At 49.3% G+C, this 14,145-nt stretch overlaps 1 protein-coding gene across 4 annotated transcripts in view; it reads right to left on the bottom strand.

Annotated features, from left to right (window-relative positions):
• The window catches only part of KIF2A (kinesin family member 2A), a 61,053-nt gene that overhangs the window by 33,749 nt on the left and 13,159 nt on the right, over positions 1 to 14,145 (bottom strand). The gene's annotated exons all lie outside the window — the stretch shown is intronic.

Below are 14,145 nucleotides of genomic sequence, written 5' to 3'. Positions count from 1 at the left end.
TAGGGGAATCGTTAGGATGCATTTGAAAATACTGATCTTTTATAACAACTAACGAAACAGCAATTCGATCACGATTTAATTCCCATTTTCTTTCTCCAACTGAAACGGGTAAAGAAGGACGAGGAAGCCAATGAAGTTATCTTGCCCACAGCCTCTCAGCACATGGCTACTCTCAGACTGAGAGAACAACCAGCAGTGATATAGTGGATAGAGCTCGGAACCGGGAGTCAAGGAGGTCACAGGTTTTAATCCCGGTTCCTCCATTTGTCCGCTGTTTGACCTTGGGCAAGTCACTTCACTTCTCTATGCCTCAGTTACCTCATCTGTGAGCCCCACATGGGACAGGGACTGTGTCCAACCCGATTTGCTTGTATCCACCCTAGCACTTACTACAGTGCCTGGCATATAGTAGGCACTGAACAAACACCATCACTGTTTTTATCATTACGATTATTAGCTAGGTGGTCCTATCCATCATGGAGGGCAGAACGGACCTGCCTCCCTCTGGGAATCACAAATAAAGCACAAGAATGAACTGCCTGAGAGGGAAAAATCGGTGGGTCCCAGCCACCGTTGACAGACTTACTAGCAAGCACGATCCTTCTGTTCCACACTCCACACTAAGGGTCGGAGATCGGCTGGAAGGGGTCTGTGCCACTGACAGCAATGCAAAAATCAGTGGAAGGGTACACCACACCCTCCCCCTTCCTTTGCACCCGTCCCCCCTGAAAAAAACACCCTGTAGCCAAGGAGTCTTTACCCTCTTTTGTTTCCACCCTGAAAATGCACGCCTGGTGAAAAGATTTCGAGTGAATCATGTCCGTGCCCACATGAAACCGTAAGGAGCCTTCTTGCCCAACAAATCTGTGTCCCCTCCGTGACCGAACACATCTCGGTGCTCCATGCGTGCCCAGATTTCCTCCTGGCCTCCCGGCTCCATTTCTTTTATAATCAAATGAACTTAGGGAGTGCACCTAGCGGGGTGGAATCAACTACTCAAGTACATACTGGTAAAAGCCCAATTAGGGAAAGGTTCCAGAGAAAACACCTTAGGGAGTCCTAAGTGACCAAGTGAGCAATACAGGGCTGTCTTAGAGGGGCAGCAGTGTGATCCTCGGGGAACGACTTTTTGGGGATTCATGAAGGCAATTCTCCCACTGATGAACAAAGGGCTGATCTATGGCCCGTCAACTGACAGATCAATCACAGGTACTGAGCACTTACTGCGTACAGAGCACCGTACTAAGTGCTTGGGAGAGTACAATATAACAGTTGGGATACATATTCCTGGCCCACAACAAGCTTACAGTCTAGAGGGGGAGAGAGACATTAATCTACATAAATTACGGAGACGTACATAAGTGCTGTGGACCAGAGGGAGGGGTGAATAAAGGGTGCAAATCCAAGTACAAGGGTGATGCAGAAGGGAGTGGGAGAAGAGGAAATGAGGGCCGAGTTGGGGAAGGCCTTTTGGAGGAGTTGTGCCTTCAGTAAGGCCCTGAAGGGGAGAGAGTGATCATCTGTGGCCTATGAAGAGGGAGGACGTTCCAGGCCAGAAAGGGGTTGGCAGTGAGACGGACGAGATCGAGGTACAGTGAGTAGGTTGGCAGACTCTATTACTCCGATTGCGTACCGGGACCCAGTTCATTGCCCAGACCTTTTAGAGTGCTGTTCAAATCCAGAACCTCGAGGAAAGGTTTGAACGGGCATTATTTAACCCGGAGAAGAGGAGAGGTATGACGGACCCTTCCATCCGTTGCCCACGGGTCTCGTTATCTCCCTCAAATCTCCCAGCTGCAGAGAACACTCTGCACATAATGACTACTCCACAAATACCAATAAGGGAAGAAAAGAGGAGGAGAGGAAATTGGCATAAACTGCCCTGAGTCCAGACGGTCAGCAGTATTCCTCGAGCAAAGAAATCGGTCAGATGGACCAACTCTGTAATGCAACAGAATGGTTATGAGGCAATAAGGCAAGGGGCTGATTAGAAATATAGATTAGGTATACAACCTCAAAACCTCCTGTCCCGTAACTCAAAAGAACGAGGTAACACGCCCACACGCTCTACACCCGGGCCCTCGGGGTGCGGGGCAGATGGCTGTGCCACCCTGGCGGGTAACCCAGCCAGCCACCGGTGAGAAGTTCCGAGTGTGGTCCGGTGATTCTGCTCTCTTTCAAGGTGTCCTGGCTGAACGGGGTCCACCGCTGATAGCCAAAAGCCCCCGGGGATACCTGCTCCGTCCGGCAGATGGAGAAAAATGACGGAAATCAAATGGGTACAGAGAGACCGTTTGTCTGTACAAGAAGAGATGCCCTCTGTGTCCAAACTCTAGAAAGAAGAATCTTGGAAAAGCCAGGCCTCTCTTCTCCCAACTTCAACGTTTTCCAAGACTTTGGCATCTTCCTCCGCCTCCGGGACCCAGATTGCCTGCAGGCGGCCACGTCCCCTCCTGCTCTCCAGCCCACGGACGGGGACAGAGGAACCTGAGGAGCGGGGCACTGGGCCCCGGGGAATGTCCCTCTTTCAGTCCAAGCCGATCTGGGGCGGGGAATCAAGTCCTCAGCTCAAACTCGGTTTCTACTCACTCGGTAGACGCATCTCCCTGCTGCGCCGACATCCGAGAGCAGAAAGGGGAAAAACAAAACCTAGGAGGGGAGGGAGACTCCGGGCAGAGACAGGACGACTCGATGACGGCTTGCAAGTATCGACTGGACCATTCTCCCGTCCGTCATCTCGTCTTTTCCTAAAGCAGAATGGGACGGTGGGGGAAGCGAGTCTGACCCAGCCCACCTCGCTGGGAGAATGCCGCCATTCGCAGAGCCTCCGTCGGGAAAGAGCGCTTTCCGTCTCGGTCTCGGGGGAGCCACCGAAGGGGAGAGGCTTCAGACGAGACTGAAGGGCATCCTTGCAGGAGAGGATTCTGAATGCTTTCAGTGCACCTCCTGCACTCCTCTGCTTCGCACTAAAATTCTCACTCCCCCACACCCACGTTTCTTGAGAGAGATGCAGCCAAGATAACCCAGCTATAAATTCTGAAGGTGGCATTTGTTAAAATGCATTTATTCATCTCCTCGGGGAAATGGGGTCACTTTGTTCTGATAGCATCACCACAGGGACGCCAATTTGCGTCATTTTACTCTACTGTTTTTGCCGGATGCCTTCTATCGTAGCGATTTCTAAGGGTTGAGACAGCTCGAACCACGTCGTCTCAGTTGGTTTAGCCAGGAGGACCGCCCCGGGTTTTTTATAGGCTGAAGCGGGCGATACGACAAAAACATTCACTGTTCCAGAAGTGGAGCTGCCCCGGCGGACCCCGCTGGCGTCCCTCCTCTCCTCCTTCTCTCTCTGTTCTTCTTTGACCCATCTCAAGTTTGCCCCTGGGTCCAAAATGAAAAGCTGGTCCCTCTCCAACACAGCTTGAGAATTCAAGAGAGGCCATCTTTGATGTCAATGAGCCCAACCCTTCCTCACTCACACTCCTTGCCAAATCCAACAGGGTGACCCGGTGATAAGGCACTTAACCTTGGAGAATATTCCCCTCCAAACGCCTGACATCCCTACTAGCCGAAATGTTTCCTCCAAAAATGGACCCGCCCACGCATCCACTTTCAGAATCACCGATCAAAGGTATTTTTTGAGCGCTTATTGCGTGCAGACCAATTTACTAAACGCTTGGGAGAGTACAACAGAATAGAGTCGGTAGAACGTTTCCCGCCTACGAGGAGCTCAGAGTCTCGAGGGAAATATTAATTAGCGCATTGCTTAACACTACTCTGACTGCACGGTTTCAGTACTGAGGAGTTTCAAAGGAAATCGGAGCTTCCAATGTATGGGCAGGGAGGCCACGCTGAAAGAAACACTTCAATTAAAAAATAAAAAACAAACAAGCAAATGAAAAAACTTAGGAGAACTTAAAGATTCAAAATATTATTTAAACTATTTGAAGTCTCAGGTCTAAATATTATTCAAGGCATGGCTTGTAGGGCCACTAAAACCCAGTGGGAGATAACCCAACTTAGAAGAGAATGGAGAATTTCTGGGGCAAATAGAGTAAAAATTAAAATGTCGAAGAAAAATTATGGATGTAGAAATCGGTGTTCGCTACAGGAGTCGGCTGGAATCTAAAAATTGCATCCGAGTGCCTTTAAAAAGTAGAAACTTTCACTCTAGTACAAAGAGGTAGTTTCCATTAAGATCACATTTAACGCCTCAAGAAACGTAAAAACTTTCATTTACTCCCTCAGGTTTGGAGGGTCAGATAATTTATTAAAAAAGAACATATCGATGAACTGCAAGGATAAAATTATTGCTCTCTAATAGAATTTAATGAATGATTATCCCTTCATTTTCAAAGTATTTTAGATTTAGTTGAATGTCATTTAAGTCTCCATGATTTGTAACCTTAAAAGTACGGGGAAATCATCATCTGTGTGCTGACTTGGAAACCTTTGGACAAAACTGTTGGTTGAAAGTCTGAAGGTAATTTAAAGAGACAGACGAAAACTCTCCCCAATTCAGAAAGCAAGCCCCTAAAAAAAAAAAAAGGCAAACTTTGTGCCAACAAGGAAAGGGTATTGGAAGTGTCCAACTTTTCCAAGGTCTACATCAATTCATTATCATTGAAATGTTCCACCCCCGACCAAGAAAAAAGGGGTCTCTGGGTAGCCTCTATAATACATTCAATGAATGTCCAAGTTACTTTTCAAGCGTCAAATGACCCCCCCGATGAAACGAAGTATATTTAAAATAGATAACCGCAATTCAATTTGCAACTCAAAGCTTATATACTATTGAACTGTCAAAAACTAGCTGTACATGTTGACAATTGCCTTTCGCTCTCCGAAAACAGTATCCCATTATACTGTTTCTAGCACACAGCTGAATCCACAGCTGTGCAGCTCAGAAATGCCAGCAACCAATTAGGCTGGCGTAAACCTTGTCTAGCATATAAAGTAAGATTCCATTTCAAATGTGAGAGCTCCAAAGCCAAGGACTCAGCAGGGAACACCAGCGAAGCCTCATTATTCGATCCTCGGCCCCCGAGAGCCCGGTTATTTCAAATCTCAACAACTCGGAGATTTGAACGGAAAAGGTGATCTGGCTGAGGACCGAGGGAAGATAGTTCATTCAATCGTATTTACTGAGCGCTTACTATGTGCAGAGCGCCGTCTAAGAGGAAGATAGTCTCACGAAGAACTCTCTGACTTGATCAAACGTTGATCCGGGCTCCTAAAAATAGGGAGCAGCTGCTTTTGACAAGTTAGGGATGCACCCTGCCCTGCAGTTCTGCCCGGCCACTCCCCGTGGCATTGGGATGCCCACCGTTACAGTTGGCGACCTTCCGAAAGAGTCACATTTTTCCCATCCACCGCCCTCTTTATTGGCAAGTCTCTTTTTCTCCTCGTTGAATTCAGCCTCCGCGGATCCTTCGGCCTCCCGGGCTCTTAATAAGTATACTTTAAAAGCTTAAACGTGCAAGGCCACTGAAATCAACGTTTAGGCAGGCTGCTGCTTTCTGGCTCAGAGTCGAACAAAAACCAACAAACAAAAGCACTGGGTTCCGAGTTACCTAGTGATAAAGCTGAGGTGGAGTTCCCCCACAGATCCGTGCCATTGCCCATTCCGGCCGGGAGCCCCTTGGGGATTTGAATCCCACAAGGACGTTACCTCAAAACCTCCAGAGTAACAACAGCGTCCCTCCCCTCAACAACAGAGGTCGGCCAAAAGACGGAGGCCCTTCACGCCTTAAATCGGGACGGGGAGGGGGCAAATGCTACCTTTAAAGAGAACCTGTTTGGGGAAAGCTCAGCAGCAGAATCTAATTTGATTTTCACTTCCTGGAAACTACTCCCCAAAGCATTCATTCATTCAACAGTATTTACTGAGCGCTTACTATGTGCAGAGCACTGTACTAAGCACTTGGAATGTACAAATCGGTAACAGGGGTAGAAGGAAGATGGTTACTTCAGGAGGAGAGAGAGGGAGGGGTAAAAAGATCCCACTGGCTCCAAGAGAGGACCATGACTAGACAGGGGAAAAAATCTCCCCTGGAAGCTTTTGCAAAGAATGCTTGTCTCCTGGGAAGCCCCAAGGGGAAGAACTAATTAAAGCGGAGAAAGATGCCTCAAAACCTCTGGCTCCAAAATTCCTGCCACCTCAAATGAGGCTCCCTCACAGACAGAGAACCCGAGCTGCAACTGAAATAAGCTTGTGCTTGGACTCCTCCCTGGGGATCACCAAGGTGCACAAGAGCCTAAGCAAGGCCTGTCCTGAGCCAAAGTCGACTGTTCAGGCTGCCCACAACCGGGTCTCCCTCACTGGTACCGAGGGGAACCCTGGCAGAGCGGGGAAAGGCCCGTGTCTGGGAGTCAGCATATCTAGGCTCCAGTCCCACCTCGGCCACCTGCCCGCCACGTGATCCTGGGGAAGCCGCTTCACTTCTCTGGGCCTCAGTTTCCTCAGCAGGAAGGAACGGGGATAAGCTACCTGTTCCCTTTCCCACCATGGACCGTGAACCCCACCCAAAAGGGACGGTGACTGTGTCTGATCTATCCGACTGTATTTCCGCCAGCACTCGGTAGACTGCCGGGTGCCCAGTAAGCACTGATCGAATAATGCAATCATCATCATAATAATAACTGCGGTATTTGTTAAGCACCCACTATGTGCCAGGCATTGTACTAAGGGCTGGGGTGGATACCAGCAAATCGGGTTGGACACAGTCCCTTGTCCCACGAGGGGCTCAGTCTCAATCCCCATTTTACAGTTGAGGTAACTGAGACCTAGAAGAGTGAAGTGACTTGCCCAAGGTCACAAAGCACACAAACGGTGGAGCCGCGATTAGAAATAATGACGGCATTTGTTAAGCGCTTACTATGTGCGAAGCACTCTTCTAAGGGCTGGGGAGGATGCAAGGTGATCAGGTTGTCCCACGTGGGCCTCCCAGTCTTACTGCCCATTTTACAGATGAGGTCACTGAGGCCCAGAGAAGTGATTTGCCCAAAGTCACACAGCTGACAAGCGGAGGAGCCGGGATTTGAACCCATGATCTCTGACTCCCCAGCCCGGGTTCTTTCCACTGGGCCACGCTGCTTCTCTTACCAGTGGCCTTCTGACTCCCGGGGCCGGGCTCTATCCATGACGCCACGCTGCTTCTCCATCATCATCATCATCAGGTACTGTGTGTGGGCCGGCCTTCAGACTCAAGGCCCAACCTAATCTTTGGGGACAGCCAATTCCCCATACCTAACTTTTCTTACGGGCCTCTCCGCTCCTCCCTTGAATCGAATGATACTTTTAGCCCGCACAACTTGCTGGATAACAAATCCCACATGCTTACCGATCACCCTCCGGATGATGGCTAAAAGCTCACTGATGCTCGTCAGATTTAGTGTCCACACAGTATCCACGTACGAGGGGCAGCAGCTGGCAGAGAAGCCTTTTCCAAAAGGTGACGTTGTCCTGCTAAAAACTATGCCAATGAACAACTTCTGACGCAGTTCCACATTGCCACTTACTACCATTTGAAACATGAGTAATAATAATGATAATAATGTTGGTATCTGTTAAGCGCTTACTATGTGCAGAGCGCTGTTCTAAGCGCTGGGGTAGATACAGGGTAGTCAGGTTGTCCCACATGAGGCTCACAGTTAATCCCCATTTTACTGATGAGGTCGCTGAGGCACAGAGAATTCGCTTCCGGGTTTCAATTCACTATGAGATTCCTTAAGAAAGAGGCCCAGAACGGGGGGGGGGGGGCAGAAAGAAAAAGACTTCTCCCCATCACTCGCAGCCTCGGTGACCCCGGGGCCAAGCCCGGTCCTACTTTTTAAATACCTGAACAAACGGGAGGTGGGATAATGTCAAGCGAGGTGCTCGAGTTCCCAAAGCAGATCAGTGGCCCACCCCAAAGCAGAACTCCAGCTCTGATCAACGAACCCCCATTCCAACCAAAGGGGCGGCACGGAAAACAATTTGTCCTGAGCACTTGGGGGGGCCCAGGGACGGTCTTCCCGTGCAGCGGGGGGACCCAGAGCCTCCTAAAAGAGCACACCCGGCTGAACGCCAGCCAACGATCCTGCTGTCATTAGCAAACCCTTAGGGCCAGGCAGGACCAAACCAAAACGCTTATCCGGTTTTGAACGAAACCACCTAAGAGTATGAATTTACCACGCCAAATGAACTCCGGCATTCTCCCCTTGGATTTCGAGGTAGGAAATCGGAGTTTCTTAAACAAAAGTGCTCGTTATTTGGCTGCAGATCAGAGAAAGGAGACTTGCATTTATTTATTTATTTATTTATTTTTTACAAATGGAGGGTCTGCTGAAATTGAACTCGATGACTAAGACTGCTATTAAGACTTTCATTCAGTCGTATTTACTGTGCGCTTACTGTGTGCAGAGCACTGTACTAAGCGTTTGGAAAGTCCAATTCGGCAACAGATAAAGACAATCCCTACCCAACAACGGGCTCACAGTCTAGAAGGGGGACACAGAACGAAACAAGTAGGCAGGCATCAATAGCATCAAAACACTGCTCTGAGATGTGACAAGGAAATTTAAATCTGACATCTTTTTTGGGGTGGTGTTGGGCGGGGGGGGGGGGGGGGAGGGTGCGGCAGGGCAGTGGCCGAGGAACTTCTTTAGGTGTTTCATCCTTTGGTAAGCCAACCAACAAGCTAAGTACAAGCTAGAGAACCACGGTTAGGTCCGGCGGTACAAATCTAACAGCATTCTGTTGTGAATGAGCGGGAGGCGAAGGAGAGACAGCTGGTAGAGCCAGGAGGGGAGCCTGGAAAAGGACCTACCCCTAAAACAACAGTTTGGGCCACAATCACTGCCAAGCAGAGCACAATTAACAAATCTGAACCCGTTAGAAGCAGTCCTGCTGAGATCAGGAGGCTGGATGAAAAAAATGTTTACAGTGCAACCTGCAGACATTAAAAGGCAAGGTTTTTGAACTGTTCAACCCGACAAGATGCTACGTTCAAGCCTCTGCTGTAAGATACACGCCCCTCCCGCCTGGTAAAACCTGGCCAAGACTCTCACCCCTTAGAGCCGCTTCCTGGCTCACGTGCTATTTAACATAGGCTTGGAGTCAGGCCACTGAGTATCATAAATAAGTCATCGGCATGACTGCAAAGGGAAAACATGAGGACTGCAAACTGACAGAGTGGTGAACGGAGAGCGATGAGTGTGAGTAAGAGGTAGGAGCAACAGGGCTGGGCTGAGGACCAGCTGGACGCCGTGCGCTGTACCGGACGCCTGCGAAGTACAGCATAATGATGGAACATATTCCCTGCTCGCAAGGTGCTTACTCTCTAGAGGGAGAGGCAAACCAAAAAATATTTACAACTAGTGTGGTCACAACAAACGAAGGGAGCCGGTAGAGACACCTGAGTGCTAAGGGGAAGGGGAGGAAGGGGTAAATCTGGAAAATGTTTGGGTGTCTAGAACCTTGATAAATTACCCACGGGAAGCCATTCTATTCCTACCATTCTTTACTTTCCTTTATATGATTATGGGATGGATAATCCAAAAAAATAATTTTAGCCAATAGCTTTACACTCCCATTCATTCAGTCGTATTTAGTGAGCAGTTACTGTGTGCAAAGCACACACAAAACTTTCCATCAGGGAGGCTCATCAGAACAAAACTGATTCTGAGCTTCATTCCCCGGTAGGATATTCATGTGAAGTAAAATGGGGAAAAAATTGAGAAGTGGGACAAAAGTAACCAGTCAATCAACAGGAGAGATTGTGGAACTGTGTGCAGAGCTCTGTACTAAGCACTTGGGAGAGAACAATAAAATTAGCAGACCCGATCCCTCTCCACAAGAAGACTACATTTTAACGGGAGACAGACACTGAAACAGAGCTTGGAACTTGCTTATCCCTCCTTAAATAAAGAGCTGGAGGTACCTGAGACGGCCTGAACTCAAATAAAATAGGAAGCAGCAAGGCCTAGTGGATAAAGCATAAGCCTGGGAGTCAGAAGAACCTGGGATGCCTGCTGTGTGACCTTAGGCAAGTCACTTCTTTGTGCCTTAGTTACCTCATTGGTAAAATGGGGATTAAGACTTGGGACAGGGACTGTGTCCAACCTGATCAGCTTGTGTCTACCCCAGCGCTTAAAACAGTCCTCGACACATAATAAGCACTTAGATATTATTACTACTACTATAAAATAGAAAACTAGTTTTCTGTCCTATGTACATATAGCACTAGAAATTTGGGAATTATCACCGCGAATGCAATTCCTCCTCACTCGAAAACTGTGTTATAAAGTCATGAAAGCAAGAAGGCCCTAAAAACTACCGCGACATTCTTTGCCGGGTTTTCACAGTGCAATCCGAGTACCTGTTCCTAAGTGATCTCAGGATCACAGCACAGCACGGCTTGAGGCAAGAAAACTAAAGAAACACAAATGGTGGAATACTAAGGGCAAGTGGATGGAGGAGGGGAAAGACCCAAGAAGACACACAACACAGTTTTGCTGTTCTACCCCAAAGTCAGATTGGCTAAACCAAGGTGATGGAATACACTGCCCAAAACAGTCGACTGCCTCTCTTGGACTAGCGATGCCAGAAACCAAACCCAATGAAAAACAGACGATTTGCTCTCCTCTGATTTCCTCCGGTGCAGGGCCGATAGCCTCTTCTGCGTAGAATCTGAGAACCCAAGACAGATGGGCAACAGATTTCTTCTTAGAGATCTCTCGGTAAGGGGATTACAGTAGAAGGTTTCTTTCTCTCCCGCACCAGTTCCAGTGCAAACAGCCCTTTCATGAGCTAGGCTGGGAGTGAGGATCCCGGGGAAGAGTCCATCTTCAAAACCTGTCCCCCACCCCTACTTATACTGGGAGCCCCAGGTGGGTCAGGGACCTTGTCCGAGCTATTACCCCAGCGCTTAGAACGGTACTTTGACACACACCAAGTACTTAAATATCCCAATTATTACTATTTTCCACCACAATCGTTCCCACGAGAATGACCGACCTCCCTCCCTTCCTCCGACCCCCGGCCGCAGCCCTGGAGCAATCCCTCTCCCTCTGCCCTTGAAAGAGTTGAAGAACCCATCCAGTCACCGTCCCCTCCATCCCCCGCCACAGGACCAGTAGGTTTCCAAAAGTCGGGCTACCAGGTCAAGGCAACTGTGTTCTGTGGCGTTCCGATTTTCCCCGACGGAAAGAGGAAGAGCACCTAAAATGATGTCCACCAGGTCGTGTTGGTGACCGAAGAGGCAGAAAACCGGGACTCCACCCCCTGGATCAGCTCGCCGTCATCGGCCCGGCCGAGCGCGGCCACGGCCGTATCGAATCTTTACGAACGATCGTGTCCTTAGGTGTTTCCACCGGATTCTCTCACGGAGGAAGCTGGAGTCCCGCTCGGCAGCAGCAGCTCGCCCTCCTAAGTTCAGGCCAGTAGCTAATCAATCGATGGCATTTATGCAGCACTTTCTTTATGCAGAACGCTTGGGAGAGTACAAATCCAATAGAGTTTTCAGACAGGCTGCTCCCCACCCACAACAAATTTACAATCTAGAAGGGGAGCTAAGCCCCATCCACCGCCTAATTAATTCACAGACAGGGCCTCGACCTCTGCTTTTCCTCCAGCCAAGCTCCAGGTCCCCAAATGAGGGAAAGCAGGAAAACCTGACCGGCACATTGAGCTGCATGTCCTATAAGCTTCTGTAGGGCGGGTGTGGTGGGGGGAAGAGGCGTCCGCCACGCTCTGCATCAATCCGGAAACTCCAGAACCTGGGAAGTCAGACGTAGTTCCAGGCCGGCACGCGGGCCGGCTCGGCCGCAGAAACTGCCCACGTAGCGGCCTCTGAGCAAAGTAGGTCTCTTGGCCAATCAGACCACCTACAAAATGCCGATGCTGTTAATGGGCTAAACTCTGAGCCGAAAACGACATCTGAAACTAACAAATTGATCCATCGGGAATACTCGAGTGCCTACTGGGTGCACAGCACAGAGGACCATATAGATAAAAGATGCAATCCCTGACCGCAAGGAGCTTGCAGTCTAATGGGGGAGACAGTCATAAAATAATGTACTGCGAGGAGAAAGCAGAGAAGGAAAAGATGGACTATGAATTAAAAAGAACATGAGTGGTGGAGAATCTAAATCACTACGTTCAAGCGAAGAATTGTGGTATTCGTTAAGGACTTCCCAGTGCCCGAGTGCTGAGGAGGCGGAGAGAAAACAAGTTGTCAGGGAAGGCCTCCTGGAGGAGATGGGATTTCCGGAGGCTTGTGGAGATGAGGAAAGCTGAGGGGGAGGGAGCTCCAGGCAGTGGGCAGAGAGCATGAGACAGGGTTTAGAGGTAGGACACTTGAGAATTAGGTATGTTAAAAAAGTGAGCTCAGGAGTGAAAAGACAGAGTCTTAAAAAATTTAAGTTACTTTCATTCATTCATTCAATCGCATTTATTGAGCTCTTCCTGTGTGCAGAGCACTGTACTAAGCGCTTGGAAAGCCCAATTCGGCAACAGATAGAGAAAATCCCTACCCAACAACGGGCTTGATCAATGGGATGGCGATTTATGAATTTGGTCAGGTGGGCGGTGCACTAAAAGGAAGCGGCGTTACCTAGTGAAAGAGTACAGGCCTGGGAGTCAGAGCAACTGGGTTCTGATCTCGGCTCCGCCGCTGGTCTGCTGTGGGATTTGGGGCAGGTCTGTTCACTTCTCTGTTCCTCAGTTTCTTCATTTGTAAAGTGGGATTAAATCCCACTTCCTCCTACTTAGACTGTGAACGCCATGTGAGACCGAGACTGCGTCCAACCCGATTATCCACCCCAGACTTCACCCGGTGCTTGACGCACAGTAATGCTTAACAAGTGCCATTATCATTAACAGGCCCGGAGCACTCGGTATCAATATGTGGAGGGATGTGCGGGAAAAGGTCCCTTTAAAGGGCTGTTTCTTCACCCTTCCATAAAGCGCTCTATGAGTCAAGAGTATTTATTGAGTGATTACTCTGTACACTGCTTGGAACTAAGTGCTTGGGAGAATGTAGTAAGTTTAGAGACCCAACCCCTGCCCTAAAGGAGTTTGCAATCAAGTGGGGGGGAGATATTCACTCATTTAATCATAATTATTGAGTGCTTACTGTGTGCAGAGCACTGTACTAAGCACTTGGCCCAGGACAATACAACAGACACATTCCCTGCCCAAAGCGAGCTTACAGTCGAGACTAAGTCCCACTTTTCCTCATCTCCCACTCCCTTCTACGTCACCCTGACTTGGTCTCTTTGCTCTTCCCCTCCACCCCAAGCCCCACAGCACTCATGAATCTATCTGTAGTTTTATTTAATTACATTGATGTCCGTCTCCCCCCGACCCCGCTAGACTGTGAGCTCCCTGTGGGCAGGGAATGTCACTGTTTATGGTTGTATCGTACTTTCCCGAGCACTTACCTCAGTGCTCTGCACACAATAAGCGCTTAATAAATATAACTGAATGAATGAATGACAAGATAGTAATATAAATGACAGATATGCACATAAGTGCTGTGGGCCTGGGAGCGGGGAAGAACAGAGGGAGAAAGTCAGGGTGACCCAGAAGGGAGTGGGAGGAGAGGAAAAGAGGAGGTTTATGCAGGGAAGGCCTCCTGGAGGAGATGAAGTCTTTGAAGGAGGGAAGAGTAATAGACCCTAGAGTGAATTACAAGTAGCAGGGAGCGACAGAGTTTACAGACAACCGCGCACTGTTTCCTAGACTCTCTAGCGACACAGATCACTCGGTTACATTTTGGGGGACGACGACCTCCAAAATGGGGTTCGCTTCAATATCTTCTAGGGCAGAAAGAACTTAGCCCGCCCATTCGTGGAGATCTGCACTGACCGCAATCCTGACCAACCCAATGTCCCGCCCAGCCCGGCATCAAGGAAGGACTTGAGAGTCAACCTCAGTGCCTCTCGACCAGGCCCGTCCGGACAGAGCAGCTCCCGGTCGTCCGCTTAACCTGACCTGTTTGTCCCTTGTCCTGCCCCCAGACGACTGATTTAATGAGGGTCCCTGAGCCGTGCGAGGGAGTCACCGCCCCTCCTTCCCCACAGACCCCTTACCTAACCGGGAGCCAGCCGGGCCGATCGGCAGCAAACCGCTCCTGCCGCTCCGGTGTCGGGCAGCCAGGC

The sequence above is a fragment of the Ornithorhynchus anatinus genome, chromosome 1 (genome assembly GCF_004115215.2).
Source record: "Ornithorhynchus anatinus isolate Pmale09 chromosome 1, mOrnAna1.pri.v4, whole genome shotgun sequence".
Lineage (NCBI taxonomy): Eukaryota > Metazoa > Chordata > Mammalia > Monotremata > Ornithorhynchidae > Ornithorhynchus > Ornithorhynchus anatinus.
This window is presented reverse-complemented; position numbering and strand designations above follow the sequence as displayed.